The 21,709-nt window shown below is 48.8% G+C and overlaps 1 long non-coding RNA gene across 1 annotated transcript in view; it reads right to left on the bottom strand.

Moving 5' to 3' along the window:
* LOC140398025 (uncharacterized) overlaps nucleotides 1–21,465 on the bottom strand; it is a 42,804-nt gene extending 21,339 nt beyond the window's left edge. The window contains exons 1-2 of the long non-coding RNA XR_011937388.1: nucleotides 21,383–21,465; nucleotides 7,778–7,983 (exon numbers count right to left, since the gene is read on the bottom strand). This is a non-coding gene — a long non-coding RNA (uncharacterized lncRNA). The remainder of the gene's footprint in view (nucleotides 1–7,777; nucleotides 7,984–21,382) is intronic.
* Between the last annotated feature and the right edge of the window lie 244 nt (nucleotides 21,466–21,709).

Raw genomic sequence — 21,709 nt, 5'->3', positions numbered from 1 at the left:
GTCCAGGAACCTCCCAGCCTCCGTAGGCACGTCCAACTCCACAATTGAGACCCCTTGGTGGACAGGGTTCACCTGCTCCACGCCACTCCTCAATATGCCTACGTTGAGTTCCCCGATGGCCGCCAAGATACTGTCTCACTCAGTGACCTGGCACCGTCAGGTTCCACCCCAACACACACCCCCACACATGCGCCACCTCCCCATCCCACCACGCTGCCAATATTGACCCCACCAGACCACCTCCCCACCTCCCCTTTTCCACACAAGAGGACGAAGAGGACTTCAGCACCCTCCCGGTGTTCCCCGATGACTGCAGCACTGCCATCGGTGCCACCTCCACCACCGCCAGCACCAACTTCGCTGCCACTGTTACGCCGCTCCCAATGAAGCACCAAAGCACCGGACCGGCTGAACCTTTGAAGGACTCTGGTCTGTCAACATGGACTTTTCTTTTCCTACCACTGTACATAATTGCACTAATTGTACATAGTTTCACGTCACCTCCGCCGGACTCATTTTTAACAGGGGGTGAATGTGGTGAACCACTGTGTTAGGAGATGTAAGGTAGGACCTGCACTACAGGTTCGCCGGTAGCGCCTGCCGGCTGGCTCCGCCCATGGAGAACTGTATAAATATGCATGACCTCCAGTGCCCTGCCATTTCGTCAGCTGCAGCAGGAGGCCACGCATCTGAATGTAATAAAACCACACTTGTACCAACTTTAGTCTTTGTGCAATTGATCGTGCATCAGGGGTGGACTCCGGGAACGGCTCTTCTTGAGCTTCATTCCTGCGGACTGGTGTGCCGGGTGGAAGGGAGCGCGGGAGCCAAATGGGCGCGGGGGCGCTGGGCATGGGAGAAAGAGTGGGGTACAGCGCAGGGGGTACTGTGGACGTAGTATTCACACAGGGAAATGACAATGTTGGCGAGGAGAATACTGAGATTCAGGCTACTAGACTAGAAGGGCTTGAGGTTCATAAGGAGGAGGTGTTAGCAATTCTGGAAAGTGTGAAAATAGATAAGTCCCCTGGGCCAGATGGGATTTATCTTAGGATTCCCTGGGAAGCCGGGGAGGAGATTGCTGAGCCTTTGGCTTTGATCTTTAAGTCATCTTTGTCTACAGGAATAGTGCCAGAAGACTGGAGGATAGCAAATGTTGTCCCCTTGTTCAAGAAGGGGAGTAGAGACAACCCCGGTAACTATAGACCAGTGAGCCTTACTTCTGTTGTGGGCAAAATCTTGGAAAGGTTTATAAGAGATAGGATGTATAATCATCTGGAAAGGAATAATTTGGTTAGAGATAGTCAACACGGTTTTGTGAAGGGTAGGTCATGCCTCACAAACCTCATTGAGTTCTTTGAGAAGGTGACCAAACAGGTGGATGAGGGTAAAGCAGTTGATGTGGTGTATATGGATTTCAGTAAAGCGTTTGATAAGGTTCCCCACGGTAGGCTACTGCAGAAAATACGGAGGCATAGGATTCAGGGTGATTTAGCAGTTTGGGTCAGAAATTGGCTAGCTGGAAGAAGACAAAGGGTGGTGGTTGATGGGAAATGTTCAGACTGGAGTCCAGTTACTAGAGGTGTACTACAAGGATCTGTTTTGGGGCCACTGCTGTTTGTCATTTTTATAAATGACCTGGAGGAAGGCGTAGAAGGATGGGTGAGTAAATTTAGAGATGACACTAAAGTCGGTGGAGTTGTGGACAGTGCGGACGGATGTTACAAGTTACAGAGGGACATAGATAAGCTGCAGCGCTGGGCTGAGAGGTGGCAATGGAGTTTAATGCAAAAAGGTGTGAGGTGATTCATTTTAGAAGGAATAACAGGAAGACTGTGTACTGGGCTAATGGTAAGATTCTTGGCAGTGTGGATGAGCAGAGAGATCTCGGTGTCCATGTACATAGATCCCTGAAAGTTGCCACCCAGGTTGAGAGGGTTGTTAAGAAGGCGTACGGTGTGTTAGCTTTTATTGGTAGAGGGATTGAGTTTCGGAGCCATGAGGTCATGTTGCAGCTGTACAAAACTTTGGTGCAGCCGCATTTGGAGTATTGCGTGCAATTCTGGTCGCCGCATTATAGGAAGGATGTGAAAGCATTGGAAAGGGTGCAGAGGAGATTTACCAGAATGTTGCCCGATATGGAGGGAAGATTTTATGAGGAAAGGCTGAGGGACTTGAGGCTGTTTTTGTTAGAGAGAAGAACGTTAAGAGGTGACTTAATTGAGGCATACAAGATGATCAGAGGATTGGATAAGGTGGACAGTGAGAGCCTTTTTCCTCGGATGGTGATGTCTAGCACGAGGGGACATAGCTTTAAATTGAGGGGAGATAGATATCGGACAGATGTCAGAGGTTGGTTCTTTCCTCAGAAAGTAGTAAGGGCGTGGAATGCCCTGCCTGCAACAGTAGTGGACTTGCCAACATTAAGGGCATTCAAATGATCATTGGATAGACATATGGATGATAAGGGAATAGTGCAGATGGGCTTTAGAGTGCTTTCACAGGTCGGCGCCACATCGGGGGCCAAAGGGCCTGTACTGCGCTGTAATGTAATGTTCTATGAACTAGTGGTGGCGGAGCCTGCGGGCGTAAGGTCTCGGAGGGAGACGGTATCCTGTCAACCATCGGGGTGCTCAACATATGCGTAGTGCAGGTTTGAGTGCAGGAGCTGGACCCTCTCTACCAGGGGATAGGTCTTATGGGTCCGAACGTATTTCCGGAGGAGAACCGGACCCGGTGTCATCAGCCAGGGTGGGAGCGAGGCCCCTGAGGTAGTTCCCCTCGGGAAAATAAACAAACGGTCATGAGGAATCTGGTTTGTGGCCGTGCAAAGGAGGGACCTAATAGCATGGAGCGCATCGGGGAGGACTTCCTGCCATTGGGAAACCGGGTGATTCCTGGATCGTAGGGTCAGTAGGCCGGTCTTCCAGACCGTCGCGTTCTCCCTCTCCCCCTGTCCGTTTCCCCGGGGGCTGTGACTGATAGTCCTGCTCGAGGCGATGCCTTTACTGAGCAGCTACTGACACAGTTCGTCGCTCATGAACGACGAGCCCCTGTCGCTGTGGATGTAGTTGGGGAAACCAAACAAGGTGAAGACGCTGTGCAGGGCTCTGATAACAGTGGGGTTGTCATATCGGGGCACGGGATGGCAAACGGGAAATGGGAGAACTCCTCAATAATATTGAGAAAGTAGGTATTGCGATTATTCCTTGGGAGGGGCCCTTTGAAATCGATACTGAGGCGTTCAAAGGGCCGGGACGCCTTCACCAGGTGGGCCTTATCTGGTCGATAGAAGTACGGTTTACACTCCGCACAGATTTGGCAGTCCCTGGTTACAGCTGTGACCTCCTCGGTGGAGTAGGGCAGGTTGCGGGCCTTGATATAATGGGTGAGCTGGGTGACCCCGGGTGGCAGAGGTCATCGTGGATAGCCCGTCGTCGGTCCTCTTGCGCACTGGCGCATGTGCCGCGGGACAGGGCATCTGGGGACTCGTTGAGCTTCCCAGAACGATATACTATATCGTAATTATAGGTGGAGAGTTCGATTCTCCACCTCAAGATCTTATCGTTCTTGATTTTGCCCCGCTGCGTATTGTCGAACATGAAGGCTACCGATCGTTGGTCAGTGATGAGGATAAACCTCCTACCAGCGAGGTAGTGCCTCCAGTGCCGCACGGCTTCCACGATGGCTTGAGCCTCTTTTTCGACCGAGGAGTGTCAAAGTTCAGAGGCGGTGAGGGTGCGTGAAAAAAACGCTACCGGACTGCCTGCTTGATTGAGAGTGGCGGCGAGAGCGACCTCTAATGCGTCGCTCTCCACCTGAAAGGGGACGGACTCGTCCACTGCGCGCATCGCGGCTTTGGCGATGTCCGCCTTGATGCAGTTGAAGGCCTGGCGGGCCTCGGCTGCCAGAGGGAAAAGGTTGGCCTTAAATAGTGGACGGGCTTTGTCCGCATACTGGGGGACCCACTGGACGTAGTAGGAAAAAAATCCAAGGCACCTCTTGAAGGCATTGGGACAGTGAGGGAGAGGGAGTTGCAGGAGAGGGCGCAGACGGTCAGGGTTGGGCCCCAGGACTCCGTTTTCCACGACGTAGCCGAGGATGGCTAGCCTGGTGATGCGGAAAACGCATTTCTCCTTATTATAGGTGTGATTAATTTTTTGGGCGGTTTGGAGAAATCGGTGGAGGTTGGCGTCGTGGTCCTGCTGATCATGGCCGCAGATGGTGATGTTGTCCAAGTACAAAACATGGCCCGCAGCCCGTACTGGTCCACCATTCGGTCCATTGCTCGTTGGAACACCGAAACCCCGTTCGTGACACCAAAAGGGACCCGGAGGAAATGAAAAAGGCGGCCGTCTGCCTCAAATACCGTGTAGTGGCGATCCTCCGGGCGGATTGGGAGCTGGTGGTATGCAGACTTCAGATCCACCGTGGAGAACACGCGGTAGTGAGTGATCTGATTGACCATGTATGCAATCCGGGGAAGGGGGTACGCATCAAGTTGCGTAAATCGGTTAATGGTCTGGCTGTAATCAACCACCATCCGGAGCTTCTCCCCGGTCTTGACGACCACCACCTGAGCTCTCCAGGGGCTATTGCTGGCCTCCATGACTCCTTCCCACAAGAGACACAGGACCTCAGACCTAATAAATATTCTGTCCTGCATGCCATATCGCCTGCTGCGAGTGGCTACTGGCTTGCAATCAGCGGTGAGATTAGCGAAGAGGGAAGGACGGTCGACTTTCAGAGTGGCTAGACTGCACACAGTGAGGGGGGGCAGGGGTCCGCCAAAGCTAAGCGTCAGGCTCTTGAGATTACATTGAAAATCGAGCCCTAAAAGGAGGGGGGAGCAGAGGTCTGGGAGCACGTACAGCTGGAAATTAGTGTACTCAGCGCCCTGTACCGCTAAGGTTACCGTAGTGCACCCTCGGATTTGTACCGAGTGCGACTCGGAGGCGAGGGAAATTGTTTGTTGCGCCGGGAATATCGTGAGTGAGCAGCGGCTTACCAGATCCGGGTGGATGAAACTCTCGGTGCTCCCGGAGTCGAACAGGCAAGGTGTTTCGTACCCGTTAACCCGGACAGCCATCATTGAGCTCTTGAGGTGCTTAGGTCGCGACTGGTCCAAGGTGACTGCGCTGAGTTGAGGGTAACTGGCGGCATGGTCGGCTGTGCTGGGGCGGCCCCCCGGTGACTGTCTGAGCAGGTCGTACGCGTCGAGCAGTGTAGCAGATGGCGTCCAAGATGGTGGCCCCCGTTGATCAAGCATGGCGGGCGTCGAGGAAGATGCCGTCCAAGATGGCGCCCCCCCCATGGATCGCACGTGGCCGGCGGCGTGGGGGAGGATGGCCAAAATGGCGGCCCCCGTGAGTCGCACGTGCTGTGCGGAGTCGGAGTCGGCAGGCTCCCCGGGGTGCTGGCGTTGAGTAGTGAGAATATGTCGCGCATAGACCTCGTTCACAGGCCGCACGTAGATGCGCTCGAGGATTGCGAGAGCGGCGGTATATGAGGTGGTCTCTTCGAGTTGCACAGAAATGCGGTGACTCACCCGTGCATGGAGGAGACTCAATTTTTGTTCGCCGTGATGGATGGCGTCGACGCCGTGGCAAGGTAGGCCTTGAAACACCGCAGCCAGTGTGAAAAAATTTCCTTCGCCTCCGTGGCCTGTGGATCGAGCTCCAGTCTTCAGGTTTGAGGGCTGACTCCATAATCGTTTTTGTTCAGATAGTTAATTAAATTGATACGACCATCAATTCACTCAAGGACTCATGTCGGAGTAAAACAGTGGTTTTAATTAACTATCAACTTTGCCTGCCTGCGACTGGTACACACTGAGGACAGTCCCACAGGCCAGCTACTCTTATACTCCTTCAAAGGGGCGGAGCCATGGGCGGAGCCCATACATGCTCCAACATCCTCCAACATCTCCCTCTGTGGGTGAGCCATACAATGGCACACCGATAAAACCCAAAGGGTTAATAACATAGAACATAACTGGTGAATTAACTGTATTTACAAACATAGAACACAACTGGTGAATTAACTGTGTTTACATTCACCACAAGCATGCCCGCAACAAAAGCATCCCGTATTAAAAGTTCGGTGTGGTCATTGGCTGAGGCTTGTGGACAGTTACAGTTTCTACCTAACACTAACAATGTGCGATAAAAATCGTCCAGTGATTCCCCTGGGATCTTCTGTCTCGTAGCTAAAAGATGCCAAGCGTATACCTGATTCACAGTGCGGACGTGGTGCTCTTTTAACAAAGTCATTGCGTCCTTGAAACCGTCCGCGTCTTCCATAAGCGTGTAGATTTCTGGGCTCACCCTTGAGTGGAGGACTTGCATTTTCTGTTCCTCCGTGGGGGTAGTCGGGGCTGTCCCGATGTACCCGTTGAAATATGCCAGCCAATGTTTAAAAGTTGCTGCTGCATTTGCCGTGTGGGGGTTGATTTGTAGACACTCTGGCTTGATGGGGAGAGCAGCCATTCTTCAATTTTGTTCATTAAATTGATGCACGATCAATCACTAATGAAGCGAGATTGTAGTCCAATTGAAGGCTTTAATGAACAAGTAGTTACCCCAGAAGCTCCGGTACAGAATGACTGCTGTGGGTGAAACACAGACTCTTATGCTCCGCCTGCTGGGCGGAACCAGCAGGCAGGTTCCACCACTCATACTACAGTATAAGGTACATCCCACCTAGGACCGCGATTACCCCTAGTATAGCCTATCACAGTGTCATTTAGCACTGGTCTTTACAAATGGGGAAGAGGCTGAACAGCACTTGGGGGGGGGGCTTCTCTCAGGTGATTGGAGGCACCGGGTGGTCAACCTCTTGGCAGGGTGGTACCCTGGCACAACTGATGCCACCTGGGAACCTTGGTACTGGCACCATGGCAGTGCCACCTGGGCATTTTGGTAGTTCCACCTTGGTGCCCGCATGCCAGGCTGCAGTGCCAAGGTGACATTTATCGCATGCTGGGGATCGAGCCTGGGGGTGCCCTGCCCGAGTGAGGTGGGGCGAGGGGGGCCTGAGGATCCCCTAATCAGTACATTAGGACATTGGGAAGTCGTATTGAGGGATCAAGAGATCGGAATGTCTCCACAGTGTAGGAAATTAAGGTAAGTGCGGCCTTGGCAGGGCTTTCCCTGCCGAGACCAGAAAAGTATAATGGAATCCCGTTCAGCAGGATCGATCCCGGTACTACAAGCATTGGGAAGCACCTGCTAAACCCACCCACAACGGGACTTTTTTCCATTAAATCGTGCCCATTGTTTCTAAAATGGGAGTTGAGAGCAAAGTGAATAATAATCTTTATTATTGTCACAAGTAGGCTTTCATTAACACTGTAATGAAGTTACTGTGAAAATCCCCTAGTCGCCACACTCCGGCGCCTGTTTGGCGACCATTAGGGAGAATTCAAAATGTCCAATTCACCTAACAAGCACGTCTTTCGGGACTTGTGGGAGGAAACCGGAGCACCCGGAGGAAACCCACACAGACGCGGGGAGAACGTGCAGACTCCGCACAGACAGTGGCCCAAGCCGGGAATCGAACCCGGGTCCCTGGCGCTGTGAACCACTGTGCTACCGTGCTGCCTCTTTTTGATTTGCTCTTACTGCCTGACCCTGCTACCATTGTAGAGCAACAGCAACAAAGCCAAGCAACTCACCGTGAACAGACATTGGAAACCAAGACGTTTTGAGCAAGGAGAAAGTGTTTTAACAAGAAACTACTCCTCAGGTGAGAAGTGGGTACCTGCCATATCACTCACCAAGGCAGGGCTTATTTCTTATGAGGTGCAAACTGATGACAACAGATTTTGGAGGAGACACTCTGATCGAATCCTCGCTTCCAAATAAAGATTTGCAGAGTCGGTACCTGTAAGGCCAACATCGGACACTCAAGGTTGGGAGATCCCTGGACCTATGATTACAACTGAGTCGATTTCAGTTTCTATAATAGATGAACCAACAGCATCTGTAGAAAAAGAACCACATTTATTAGATGAGATGCCGGAGACCAGTGTGGAACAGACTACCGAGAGTGTGAAAACAAAGACTCCTAAATGATGGATTCTACCTCAGCGGAACCGACCTCCACCTAAAAGACTCTCGTACTGATGTATTTATATATATAATTATATAATAATGCTTGGATAAGTAATCACTGTTTACCATGAGTAAAAAGTTAAGTTAATACTTGTTAATATTCGGAACGGCAGAGCGGTGGCACAGGGGGTGGCATGGTGGCACAGTGGTTACCACTGCTGCCTCACTGCTCCAGAGTCCCAGGTTCAATTCCGGCCTCGGGTGACTGTCTGTGTGGGGTCTGCATGTTCTCCTCGTGTCTGCGTGGGTTTCTTCCGGGTGCTCCGGTTCCCTCCCACAATCCAAAGATGTGCAGGTTAGGTGGATTGTCCATTCTAAATTGCCTCGTAGTATCCAAAAAGATTAGGTGGGGTTACTAGGTTACGGGGATACGGTGGAGTTGTGGGCTTAAGTAGGGTGCTCTTTCCAAGGGCCGGTGCAGACCTGATGGACTGAATGCCCTCCTTCTGTACTGTAAATTCTATGATTCTATGAACATTTGTTGTCGAACTGCTGATGTAAAGGGGGAGGATGTTATGTACTGCAACCAATATCCTTCTGTATTGTATGTCACATGATGGGATGGTGACATCATCAGAGGCACTTGGGAGATTTTCCTCTCTTCCATCTCAGAGTCTAAGCAAGCAACGTCTGCCACAAACTCTGACAACTTGTTAAGTAACCTACTGGTTATTGGTTGTCTATACTGTAAGTAAAAGTAAACCTCCACAAACATAACAAATGCAAATAGTGATTTAAGCCATCATACTTGTTAGCAGAAGTTTAGAATATTTTAAAGTTTCTGTCAGCTCTTGGTTTCTCTTTGAGGTAAAACATGATAGAATTTCCTGGCCAAAATAATTTTTAGCTTAAGCCATAGCTGTTAAAACATGTTACCAACATGTTGGACTTTAAAGAAGGAAAATTTAATTCAGATTCCATTCTCATGTGAATGTTTACACATAGGTTTCATGTATAGGGCCAGTTTGCTAGTCTTGGGAAAGCCAACAGTGCAAGAAGGGAAAACTCAAGGAAGAATCCCATACATTTTCTGACCTATGTGTGGTAATTTTCATCATGTCATGGTGCAATCCCCTAATTATTCCTCAGGCCAGAGGCTGAGGCAGTCAGCAAACTATGCAGCCCACTGCAGCACCGCATGGGGGGTGGGGGGCGAACTTCAATCCCAAGTCCTCACCTGCCTCGGCCCAAGAAGCTGCCACCCAAATCTGGCAGTAGGCCATTGGGACGCATTGAAATTTAGCACATAAAAGTGGTTGAGGAGAAGCTTGGTAGAGAGGGTAGAGGGGGTCAAGTAATTCTGCTCCTCTGGTCCACACGTGAATGAAGAAAAACAAACTTTGTCTGATTGTAACTCAGCTCACAAAGAGATAAATCGCTTTTCAATGTATACCTAGCTGGTGTCATGGGCCAGGGTTTAGAGAACTCCAAAGTGTATCATGGAGTTCACCTGACCCACAACTTTTGATAGATTGTGGTATGGGGAGCACACGGCCCACTCTACAGGTGTGGTACAGCAGAAATGGAAAAGTATTTTTTAAAGCAAAACAATGTTTATTCTATGAACTCAAGTTAACCTTTTTAAAAAGATACAGTGAACATCTTGGCAACCATTAATTCAAATACAACCCCCAAAGAATACAACACTAAGTAATCCTTTAAGCTTTCCTTTTAACATCCATAAGACTTAAAACATCTTTTACCAGAAGCACATCTGGTTAAAGTCACTACTGTTATTAGTTTTAAATCACCAGGATCGATTTACAGTCTTTAGATTACAGAGAGAGACTCTAATACACCTTCTGGCTGTGACTGCAGCTATCCAGCTCTGAAAACAAAACTAAAACACACCCTGCAGCAAACAGCCTAAAACGAAAGTAAAAAGCCGATAGCCCAGCTCCACCGACTCTCTGACATGACTGCAGGAGTAAACACCCATTTCTTAAAGGTACTCTCACTACAGATATTTATATACACACCCATTTATAAACACCCATTTCTTAAAGGTACTCTCACATTACACCTTCCCCCAAGAAAAAAACCTCATCAACTTCAAGATGGTTTCATTTTTCAGCTTTTCACTATCCTTTAAAAAATGCACACAGTAAATATACTTTTTCATTTCAAAAATCAACACACGCAAACAGGTATAATAATATAGTCCATTTTTGTTCTTCTTCCTCCAACTGATTGACAGTCTCTTTGTACAAGAAGGTCCTTGCACGATCCATCCATTTCTCTACGCCTCGGCATTTCTCTTTAAAGTCAGATACTTTAGTTCAATCTGATCACAGAGTCCCTTGTAATTCTCCAACACAGGAGCTTTGGTTATCACAGCTTTCAGGCCGTCAAATGCCTGTTGAAAGTACGCTGAAATTTTTGACGTTTCTTCAGCAAGTCCGTCAGTGGAGGAATCACGCTACAAAACTTTTGCACAAATGTTCGATCAAATCCACTCATGCCATGAAATCGAATTATTTCCCTTTGTCTTGAGGGTATTGAAAACTCCTCAATAACTGTTGGTTTCACATCCCGTGTGACCATTCGACCTTGTCCGATTGTATGGCCAAGGAAAGTGACTTGGGCTTTCCCAAATTCGCTTTTGGCTAGGTTTATCACCAGACCCGCCTCCTGAAGTCGATCGAATAACTCCATCAGATGTTTTCAATGTTCTTTCCATGTCGGGCTGAAATTTATAAGATCGCCGATGTATACCGCACAATTGGGTAATCCTGAAATGACTTTATTAGTTAACCGCTGAAATGTGGCTGGGGTGTTTTTCATGCCAAATGGCATAACTTTGAATTGGTATATACCATCTGGAGTCACAAAAGCTGAAATCTCCTTCATCCTTTCGGATAAAGGTACCTGCCAGTATCCTTTAAGTAAATCCAATTTGGAAATAAAAGCTGATTGTCCCACTTTCTCAATGCAATCCTCCAAACGTGGGATAGGATAAAAGTCCATTCTTGTAACTGCATTAACCTTTCTATAGTCCACAGACAACCATTGGGTACCGTCTGGATTTGGTACCATCACTATGGGTGAGCTTTGTTGGCTGCAACCCACTTCAATTATGCCATTTTTAAGCATATTCTCAATCTCTTTGTTAACCTGTGCCAATTTTAAAAGGTTAAATCTGTATGGATGTTGTTTGATTGGAACAGCATTTCCCACATCTACATCATGTATAGCCATTTTAGTACTTCCCAATTTATCTCCACAAACTTGCCCATGTGATATCAATAACCCTTTCAGGTCAGTTTGTTTTTCCTCTGGAAGGTAACTCAACAATTTATCCCAATTTTTAAGAACATCCTCGTTTTCCAATTTAATTTGAGGTATGTCAAATTCACAGTCATCTGGATTTGGTTTGTCAATTTGAGTTAGAATCATTAAAACCTCGTCCTTTTTCTCTCCTTCCCTTTCAAAGTACCTTTTAAGCATATTCACATGCCACACTCGGTGAGTCTTCCTTCTATCTGGTGTTTTTCCTTTCCTTTCAATCTGATAAGGTCCACAAAACCTTGCTTTTAAAGGTTCACCTACCACTGGTAACAATACTGAAACTTTATCTCCACTGGCAAAACTACGAACTTTGGATTTCTTGTCCGCTACCCGTTTCATCACATTTTGTGAAACTTTTAAATGTTGTCTAGCAATTCACCTGCTCTATTTAATCGTTCCCTAAAATTTGACACGTAATCCAATAGTGTAATTGCCGATTTCTCACCCACCAATTTTTCCTTAATCAATTTAAGTGGTCCTCTTACCTCATGACCAAAAATTAGTTCATAAGGACTAAATTTGGTTGATTCATTAAGTGCATCCCTAATTGTAAACAGTACGAATGGAATTCCTTTATCCCAATCCTCTGGATAATCTTTACAATAAGCCCTCAACATTGTCTTTAATGTCTGATGCCACCTTTCTAACAATCCCTGCGATTCTGGATGGTACGCAATTGATTTAAATTGTTTTATTCCTAAGCTACCCATAACTTCTTTGAATAACCTTGAGGTAAAATTTGATCCTTGATCCGATTGATTTCTGTGGGTAGTCCATATCTAGTAAAGAATTTGAGTAATTCCGCCACAATCTTTTGAGCTGCAATATTACGTACTGGAAACCTAGTAGACACATCCATTATCGTCAAAAGATATTGATTCCCACTTTTTGTTTTAGGAAGTGGTCCTAAGCAATCAATTAGGACCTTTGTAAAAGGTTCCTCAAATGCTGGAATGGGTATTAAGGGCGCTGGTTTTATCACTGCTTGAGATTTCCCTATCACTTGACATGTGTAACATGATTGACAAAATTTAACTACATCTTTATGTAGTCCAGACCAATAGAAATGTTTCTGGATTTTAGCTTGAGTTTTCCTTATTCCCAAATGACCTCCCACTGGTACCTCATGTGCAACTCGCAACACCTCCATTCTATACCCTACCGGCAATACTACTTGATGAACCTCTGCCCACTTTTCATCCGCCTGCATATGTAAAGGTCTCCATTTTCTCATCAAGACATCACTTTTACGATAATAACACTCTGGTATACACGCAGATTCCTCTTCCGTGTATGCTTTCTGATACATCTGGTTTATTTCTACATCTTTCTGTTGTAACTCTGCCAATTTTCCTGAACTAAAGATATCCGCCTCATCCTCCACCTGTTCTTGTTCTTTTTCAACCATCTGATCAAAAATCGTTTCTGATAATTGCACTTCAACGTCATCTTCACTCTTTGATTTCTCCTCTTGTCTTAACCTGTGACTTTGCGACCTTGTTACTACACAATCCGGAAAAATCCCAGGATATTCGTCCTTCAACACTTCAGTTGTCTGATTTTGCACTGGCTTATCAACCACAGTAGGCATCACTCCCACCTGAGATCCAGCTATATCATTACCCAAGATAAACTGTATTCCTGGACAAGATAGTTTCTCTATTACTCCTACTACCACTTCACCACTCTTCACTGGACTTTCCAACCTTACCTTATATAATTGAACACTACTCCTCTCACCCTGAATTCCACATTGTAGCGCACAAAGACTCCGTGAGACGAATAGAGTGAAGTCGATGAGGCTTTATTAAGCGTGTCTGTTCCCCCGCAGCTCAATAGTAGAATGGCCTGCGGGGGAGGACTCCGGCTTCTTATACTCCGCCTTCAGGGCGGAGCTAGAGGTCAACGGCCAACCAGGACCCGGGATCTGTCAGCCAATGACATTAGGGCTTCCAGTCCCACATGACCCCTAATACATACTACCACATTCACCCCTTGTCAAAAATGAACCCGGCGGGGTGATGCTTCGCATGGTGGTAAGGGTTTACAGGGCTGGTCCTGGGAGGAAAACATTCATATGGAAATACAGTATGTACAATTTTGTCCTGTTTCAACTATTTACAGAAGGTATCGGGAGAAAAGCAAAATGTTCTTGTGAAAAGTCCATATTTTGATTTAGATCGACGCCACGAGTCGGTCGGGCGGTCTGGTCGTCCGTGTCGATCGCTTCGGCCCCGGTGGTGGTGGTGGTGCTTGTACCGGTGTTGACGTCTCCGGGAGCCTTACGGTTTCAGTTTGGGTTTTATTCTTGGTCGGGCCTGAGGGGAGGGGAACCGATCCTCCTGGGAAGGGGGCGGTCGCGGGGTGCGGCGGTGGCAGGAAGGGGGAGGGGGTTGGGTGAATGGTGTCGGGGGGGTGTGTGTGTTGCCGGCGGGCGCCAGATCCCGCAGGGAGACCGTGTCCTGTCGGCCGTCGGGGTACTCCACGTAAGCGTACTGCGGGTTCGCGTGGAGGTGAACCCTTTCGACCAACGGGTCCGCCTTGTGTGCCCGCACATGCTTTCGGAGCAAGATGGGTCCTGGGGCCGCCAGCCAGGTCGGCAGCGACGTTCCAGAGGAGGACCTCCTAGGGAAGACAAGGAGACGCTCATGAGGCGTTTGATTAGTGCTCGTATATAATAGCGACCAGATGGAGTGGAGAGCGTCCGGGAGGACCTCCTGCCACCGTGAAACTGGGTGGTCCCTGGACCGTAGGGCCAGTAGGACGGTCTTCCAGACCGTGCCGTTCTCCCTCTCTACTTGCCCGTTCCCCCGGGGGTTGTAGCTGGTCGCCCTGCTTGAGGCTATGCCCTTGCTGAGCAGGAACTGGCGCAGCTCGTCACTCATGAAAGAGGACCCCCTGTCGCTGTGGACGTATGCGGGGCAACCGAACAGTGTGAAGATGGTGTTCAGGGCTTTAATGACTGTGGCCGCGGTCATGCCAGAGCAGGGAATGGCGAATGGGAAGCGGGAGTATTCGTCCACCACATTAAGGAAGTATGTGTTGCGGTCGGTGGAGGGGAGGGGCCCTTTGAAATCCAGACTAAGGCGTTCAAAGGGGCGGGAAGCCTTCATCAGGTGCGCACCATCCGGCCTGAAAAAATGCGGTTTGCATTCCGCGCAGATGTGGCAGTCCCTTGTGACTGTACGGACCTCCTCTAAAGAGTATGGGAGGTTGCGGGACTTGATAAAGTGGAAAAACCGAGTGACCCCCGGGTGGCAGAGGTCCTCGTGGAAGGTTTGGAGGCGGTTAATTTGTGCGTTGGCACATGTGCCGCGAGATAGGGCATCGGACGGCTCGTTCAGCTTCCCGGGACGATACAAGATCTCGTAGTTGAAGGTGGAGAGCTCCATCCTCCACCTTAAGATCTTGTCGTTTTTGATTTTGCCCCGCAGTGCATTAGCGAACATGAAGGCTACCAACCGTTGGTCGGTGAGGAGAGTGAATCTCCTGCCGGCCAGGTAATGCCTCCAATGTCGCACAGCTTCCACTATGGCTTGGGCTTCCTTTTCCACTGAGGAGTGGCGGATTTCTGAAGCGTGGAGGGTTCGGGAGAAAAAGGCCACAGGTCTGCCCGCTTGGTTAAGGGTGGCCGCTAGAGCTACGTCGGAGGCGTCGCTCTCGACCTGGAAGGGGAGGGACTCGTCGATGGCGCGCATCGTGGCCTTTGCGATATCCGCTTTGATGCGGCTGAAGGCCTGGCAAGCCTCTGTCGACAGAGGGAAGGTCGTGGTCTGTATTAGGGGGCGGGCCTTGTCTGCGTACTGGGGGACCCACTGGGCGTAGTTTGAAAAAAAACCCAGGCAGCGTTTCAGGGCTTTTGAGCAGTGCGGGAGGGGAAATTCCATGAGGGCGCGCATACGTTCGGGGTCAGGGCCTATTATCCCATTGCGCACTACGTAGCCCAGAATGGCTAGCCGGTTTGTGCTAAAAACGCACTTGTCCTCGTTGTACGTGAGGTTCAAGGCTTTGGCGGTCTGGAGGAATTTTTGGAGGTTGGCGTCGTGGTCCTGCTGGTCGTGGCCGCAGATGGTTACATTGTCGAGATACGGGAACGTGGCCCGCAACCCATGTTGATCAACCATTCGGTCCATCTCCCATTGGAAGACCGAGACCCCGTTTGTGACGCCAAATGGGACCCTTAGGAAATGGTATAATCGCCCGTCTGCCTTGAAGGCTGTGTACTTGCTGTCACTTGGGCGGATGGGGAGCTGATGGTAGGCGGACTTGAGGTCCACGATGGAGAAGACTTTATATTGGGCAATCCGATTGACCATGTCGGATATGCGGGGGAGAGAGTACGCGTCTAGTTGTGTGTACCTGTTGATGGTCTGGCTATAGTCTATGACCATCCTTTGTTTCTCCCCTGTCTTCACTACTACCACCTGTGCTCTCCAGGGACTATTGCTGGCCTGGATTATGCCTTCCTTTAGTAGCCGCTGGACTTCGGACCGAATGAAGGTCCGGTCCTGGGCGCTGTACCGTCTGCTCCTAGTGGCGACGGGTTTGCAATCCGGGGTGAGGTTCGCAAACAAGGACGGGGGTTGCACCTTGAGGGTTGCGAGGCCGCAGATAGTGAGTGGGGGTATTGGGCCGCTGAATTTGAACGTAAGGCTCTGTAGATTGCACTGGAAATCTAATCCCAGTAATGTGGGGGCGCAGAGTTGGGGAAGGACGTGTAGTTTGTAGTTTTTGAACTCCCTCCCCTGCACCGTTAGGGTAACTATGCAGAAAACTTGGATCTGCACGGAGTGGGATCCTGCAGCTAGGGAAATCTTTTGTGCGCTGGGATAGGTGGTCAAGGAACAGCGTCTTACCGTGTCGGGGTGGATAAAGCTCTCCGTGCTCCCGGAGTCGACTAGGCATGGTGTCTCGTGCCCGTTTATTAGCACCGTTGTCGTCGTCGTCTGGAGTGTCCGGGGCCGAGCTTGATCGAGCGTAATTGAAGCGAGACGTGGTTGTAGTAGTGGAGCGTCTTCCTCGAACCCCGTGGAGCCGTCGACCCTGGGGTCCGTTGTTGCCGTCCAAGATGGCGTCGGGGATGAACAAAATGGCTGCCCCCATACATCGCACATGGCTGGGGGGTCACAAGATGGCAGCGGGGATGGACAAAATGGCCGCCCCCACGCGTCGTACAGGTCTGGGGTGGTCCAAGATGGCGGCGCCCTTCCTCCCCTCGTGGTGGCCGGGACCCAAAATGGCGGCGTCTGCGGGTCGCACATGGGGCGCTGGGGGGGTTGGGGAGCGTTAGGACCGCGCGGGGCTCCCTCATCTCTGGGGACAGCGGTGGTCGGGACCCAAATTGGTAGCGCCGGCGGGTCGTCCGTGGGGACGGGGGGGGGGAGGTTGGGGAGCGTAAACGGCGTGCAGGGCTCCCTGTTCTCCCGGGACCGCGGTGGTCGGGACCCAGAGCGGCTGCGCCTGCGAGTCGTACATGGGGCGCTGGGGGGTGTTGGGGAGCGTAAGTGGCTTGCAGGGCTCCCTGTTCTCCCGGGACAGCGGCGACCTCGTGGGACCGGCACACAACCGCGAAATGGCCCTTTTTCCCGCAGCTCTTGCAGATTGCTGCGCGGGCCGGGCAGCGCTGCCGGGGGTGTTTCGCCTGGCCGCAGAAATAGCAGCGGGCGCCCCCGGTGCGACTTGGCGTTTGGACCGCGCAAGCCTGTGGGGTGTCCGGGGGGGGGGGTGGGTTTGTCGCGACGGGTACGTACGGAGCCCAATGGGCTGCCGCGCGGTCGGGGCCATAGGCGCGGGTATTACGCGCGGCCACGTCTAGAGAGGCTGCAAGGGCCCGTGCCTCTGAGAGTCCCAGCGACTCTTTTTCTAGAAGTCTTTGGCGGATTTGGGAGGAATTAATACCTGCCACAAAAGCATCGCGCATTAACATGTCCGTGTGTTCATTTGCGTTCACCGAAGGGCAGCTGCAGGCTCGTCCCAAAATCAGCAGCGCGGCGTAGAATTCGTCCATCGATTCTCCGGGACTTTGCCGTCTCGTCGCGAGCTGGTAGCGAGCGTAGATTTGGTTAACTGGGCGGACGTAGAGACTTTTCAGTGCTGAGAACGCCATCTGGAAATCCTCTGCGTCTTCGATGAGGGAGAAAATCTCCGTGCTTAACCTCGAGTGCAGGACCTGTAGTTTTTGGTCTTCTGTGACCCGGCCGGTGGCCGTTCTGAGGTAGGCCTCAAAACAAGTCTGCCAGTGCTTGAAGGCTGCTGCCGCGTTCACTGCGTGGGGGCTGATCCTCAGGCATTCCGGGATGATCCTGAGCTCCATAGTCCTTTTTAGACACACTTAATAAATTGTAGCGCACAAAGTCTCCGTGAGACAAATAGAGTGAAGTCGATGAGGCTTTATTAAGCGTGTCTGTTCCCCCGCAGCTCGATAGTAGAATGGCCTGCGGGGGAGGACTCCGGCTTCTTATACTCCGCCTTCAGGGCGGAGCTAGAGGTCAACGGCCAACTAGGACCCGGGATCTGTCAGCCAATGACATTAGGGCTTCCAGTCCCACATGACCCCTACTACATACTACCACACACATATTACCACCTTTTCTGGCAACATTCTTCCCAAACTACATAATTCCTCATCGCATACCATTAAAGATTGACTAGCTCCCGTATCTCTTAAAATTGTGACTTATTTACCTGCTCCTCCTGATACACATGAGTAAACTTTACCCACACAAGTAAATTATTTAAAGAGATCTGGCACCTTCTTATCAATCACCTCTTGATCAGGCTGTACAATCTTTTGCACCTCCTTCGCTTCACTTGGGCTTTCCTTTACCACTTTAACAAACCCCACTGTCTTATCCTGTTTTACCACATCAGCCTTCCCAGTGCTTTTCTTCAACCACCAACACTGTGACTCTACATGGCCTCGTTTATTACAGTGAAAATATTTGAAACTTTTCATTTCTTTTCCACCCTCCTGGATTTCTTTTTTAATCTGAGGTACACTCTCCTTATTATCTCCCATCAGATCACCTTTACCTTTACCACTTGAGTATTTCTCATGTCCCCAGTTTCTATCCCTCGCAAGCTGAAACTGATGTCGGAAACCAAGCTTTGATTTATGAACTAATTCATAATCATCTGCCATTTCTACTGCTAACCTCGCAGTTTTAACCCTCTGCTCTTCCACATGAGTTCTCACTACACCAGGAATTGAATTTTTAAACTCCTCCAAAAGTATACTTTCTCTGAGAGCTTCATACGTTTGGTTTATTTTCAAAGCCCTTATCCACCTATCAAAATTACTGTGTTTGATCCTTTCAAACTCCATGTATGTTTGACCAAATTCTTTCCTTACATTTCTAAACTTTTGTCTGTAGGCTTCAGGCACTAGTTCATATGCACCTAAGATGGATTTTTTCACCTCCTCATGTGTCCCAGATACCTCCTCCGGTAGTGATGCAAATACTTCACTAGCCCTACCTATCAGCTTTGTTTGAATCAGTCATACCCACATTTCCCGTGGCCATTTCATTTGTTTAGCTACCTTCTCAAATGAAATGAAAAAGGCTTCTACCTCCTTTTCGTCAAACCTTGGCAATGCTTGGACATATTTAAATAGATTCCCACCAAGCCTTTGACTTTGACGCTCTTTCTCACTATCCTCATCACTATCTTCAAACTGTACATTTCCCTTTACGTCTGCCAATTTTAACTGACTGTCATGTTTCATGGCCATTTTCTGAAGTTCAAACTCTCTCTCTTTATCTTTTTCCCTGATCTGTATCTCCCTTTCTCTTTTTTTTGTTCTGCTAGGGCCATTCTTTCTTTTCTCCTTTCTTATCACTCCTTTTCTTTTTCCTCTCTCTCGCTTTCCTTTTCCTCTCTATCTCTTTCTCTTTCTTTTTCCGCTCTCTCTCTTTCTTTTTCTTTTGCCGCTCTCTTTCTTTTTCCTCTCTTTCGTATTCAAGCTGCTTTAATTCTTTCTCATGTTCCATTTGTTTAATTTGTAACTGAATTTTTGCCATTTCCAATAAGTCAAACTGCATCTCAGGCAAATTTAAATGCTTAGCCACCACCATAATTATCTCGTCTTTTCGCATTTTGTCAGGTAATGTTAACTGCAATGTTTTTGCCACATCTAACAGTCAGCTTTTAGTCTCTGTCCGTAAGGTATTGCGTGTGACCGCCTCCACCCCCAAAAACCTCAGAGCCTCTGAAAGAGCCATTGTCCACAACACACTCCCTACTTAAACTAAAATACCACACCTGAAAAGCAACCACAATATGCTCACCCCTCACTATCTTTAAGTTCACTAAGCCAATCCAATAGATAGACTTTTATCCCCCTCGAGCCCCCAATTTGTTATGGGCCAGGGTATAGAGAACCCCAAAGAGTATCATGGAGTTTACCTGATCCACAACTTTTAATAGATTGTGGTATGGGGAGCACACGGCCCACTCTACAGGTGTGGTACAGCAGAAATGGAAAAGTATTTTTTAAAGCAAAACAATGCTTATTCTATGAGCTCAAATTAACCTTTTTAAAACACACAGTGAACATCTTAGCAACCATTAATTCAAATACAACCCCCAAAGAATACAACACTAAGTAATCCTTTAAGCTTTCCTTTTAACATCCATAATACTGAAAACACCTTTTACCAGCAGCACATCAGGTTAAAGTCACTACTGTTATTGCTTTTAAATCACCAGGATCGATTTACAGTCTTTAGATTACAGAGAGAGACTCTAATACACCTTCTGGCTGTGACTGCAGCTATCCAGCTCTGAAAACGAAATTAAAACACACCCTGCAGCAAACAGTCTTAAATGAAAGTAAAAAGCTGACAGGCAGCCCAGCGCCACCCACTCTCTGACATCACTGCAGTAGTAAACACCCATTTCTTAAAGGTACTCTCACTAAAGATATTTATATACACACCCATTTATAAACACCCATTTCTTAAAGGTATTCGCACATGACACTGGGCCATTGGGCCAATTTTAATTCCCAGGGTTTCATCAACTAAAACTGACAGGAGTGACGTCAGAGACAGTGGCAAGAATAAAGGAAGCCCAAAGAATCCTGAGATCTGAAGGAACGGTTCCCAAAATATGGTCAGTGATGAGTGCGGGGAAGGCACCGAATAGCAAATGATGGCACTGGGCAGGTGAAGAAAGGATAGTACTAGGGAGCTCCAAGGTCCCACTGGGGGTCATGGGCAGTATTCCTGTTTACCTTGCCTTTCTGTGGGCAATCCACTGATAGCTGGCAGATCATACCGTCATGTTTGGCATTTTGCAGACATCCCAAGCTATTTTTTTTAGTTGAAATGGCATTTCAGAGTAAATTACTGCCTCCTTGGTGATGAGGTAAGCTGGTCGGGGGCTGGGATGTGTCAGGAATGCCAGTGTTCCTTCTAAAAGAGGGGCGGTGCAGGAAGGGGTGGGGAGGGGTGGTTATGGTTAGGGGTAGGCATGTCAGGACAACTTAAGATCAACGCCAATCTTCCTCGGCCTTGCAGACTGGCCACAGCAGCTTCCCCTTGCAGCCTCTGGTTAAAATTGCAGCTAAGCTCCAATGATGATTAATGAAGGATTGACTGCTGCCCTCATGTCTGCTAAAAAGAACAACATTAAGATCATAAACGCCAGGAATTAGTGGGATCTGAGCTGGTATGTGAGACAACCATAGTGTCAAGTACATCGATGTACGCTAATCATCGGTTAAATACACCATTTTCTTTTTGAATTAATTATTTCACAGGCAATTTTTTGCACGTCAGCCTGGCCATCATAGCGAGTTGACGTGTCTTTTCCAGACACCAAATCAAACTGGACCCTTCTTATCTATTTACTATCGACTAAGGTCTGGAAAAAAAAAAGTTGCCCGTTTACCCTTACAGTTGAGTAATGGTAGGCACTGTGAGCCTGAGGAAAGAGAATGTAGACACAAATATAAGGTTAAGGTCAGTTCACTGCACCTCAGATGTGAAGATGGATGTGCGCGAGCCGAACGTTCCTGGTTTCCTGATTTCAGCTTGCTTGTCTGGATTGTTACTGACACTGAGCAGAGGGTGATGTTTTTTTGCCACAGCAAAGGAGATTTAACTGCTTGGTGCACAGGGCAGCATTGCTGCCTGAAAGTGCTTGATTTTAGCTGGCTGCACTTCAGGCTTTTTGCTGCAGAACATTAATCTGTTAATAATTCTTGTACATCTCTACGCCTGAAGTTAACAAACTGTTTTGCGAAGGGAATGTCAGAATCAAACCTTGTGTAAGGGCACATGGAAACTGAATCTGATTAAACG

This window comes from Scyliorhinus torazame, chromosome 21, assembly GCF_047496885.1.
Source record: "Scyliorhinus torazame isolate Kashiwa2021f chromosome 21, sScyTor2.1, whole genome shotgun sequence".
Lineage (NCBI taxonomy): Eukaryota > Metazoa > Chordata > Chondrichthyes > Carcharhiniformes > Scyliorhinidae > Scyliorhinus > Scyliorhinus torazame.
This window is presented reverse-complemented; position numbering and strand designations above follow the sequence as displayed.